Genomic DNA, 1,223 nt, shown 5'->3' on the forward strand with positions numbered 1-1,223 from the left:
GGGGCAGCCCTGGCACCTCTCTGCGTCCGGGGACCCCACGGCCGGGATGGGGCTGCGCCCCGGGAGCCCCGCGGTCCCCCAAAGGAGCGGGACAAGGGCCTCAGCACTGCTCGCTTCTGTGCGGTGCCCCCGGACAAACACAGCCCACCCTCAGTGCCACTGCCCCCCTGTGGGGATGAGGGTCTCCGGCCCCCTGCGTGAGGGCTCAGCCCGGCTCCTCGCGCCATCCCGGGGGCCCAGCGCCCGACGCGCAGCAGAGCACCCTCCGGCACCCAGCACCAGGCCGGGCAGGCGGCCGGCAGCGTACGTGGCCCCCGGGGGACAGCCCCGTCCTTCAGGTCACCCAGGCCCTGGGCAGGGGGGAACCCCCCATCCAGACTGCCCCGTCCCGGGCCTGGAGCAACGTCCTGAGGGACGAGAGCCGTCTGTGGTCCCTCCACCCCCAGAGCGGTGCACGGGGCCCAGCTGCCGGCTGGGAAGGATTAGTTTAAAGTGCTTTTTTCTTTTTGTTTTTGCATGGGGTGCTAAAGCCAAACCTCACTCTGCCAGAGAACATTTCCCCTTCATCCCCAGGGCCAGGACCAGCGTGTCTCAAACCCCCAGGCAGGTTTCTGAGGAGCCTTCCCCGGGTCGCCGCAGGCGGCACCAGGTCTGCTGCGCCCTGGTCAAACCTTGGCACAGCAACATCCCACAAGTTCTGCACAGCAAAAGGCTCTCCCCTCCGAGGGGACCCGCTCTGCTGAAGTGCTCAATGCCTCCCATAGAGCCCGTGCCGCTCCAAGGGGACTGTCCTGACAGTGGCGGGTGGAGGAACCAGCTTTGGTCCGTGGTCAGGAAGCGCCTGAGCAGTGGCGGAGCCCCGTCTCCTGCCCTGGGTGCAGCCCCAGCCGGTCAGTGGGAGCCCCCGGAGCCGCCTGCAGAAGCATCCCTGTGCCAGCCCCAGACGGGCCAGGCAGCAGAGCAGAGGGGGACAGGCACCAGCTGCCCCCCAGCCACGAGAGAACACCGCAGGCTGGAAGGGCTCACGGGTTCCTGCTGCCTCTGGACTCTTGTGCTTGCAGCACCATCCCCAGAACATTGTCTCTAACCAGCTCAGTGGCGTCCCTACCCAAAGTGACTTTTTGCATAGTGCTGCTGTCCCCATCCCCAAGCAGCGTGCCACGCCAGCCGCGGCCCGGCGGTCCCTGTGCCCAGCCAGCTGGGGCAGGGGGGGACAGAGCCTC

Source organism: Charadrius vociferus, unplaced genomic scaffold, assembly GCF_000708025.1.
Source record: "Charadrius vociferus isolate BGI_N301 unplaced genomic scaffold, ASM70802v2 scaffold730, whole genome shotgun sequence".
In the NCBI taxonomy this organism is placed as follows: Eukaryota; Metazoa; Chordata; class Aves; order Charadriiformes; family Charadriidae; genus Charadrius; species Charadrius vociferus.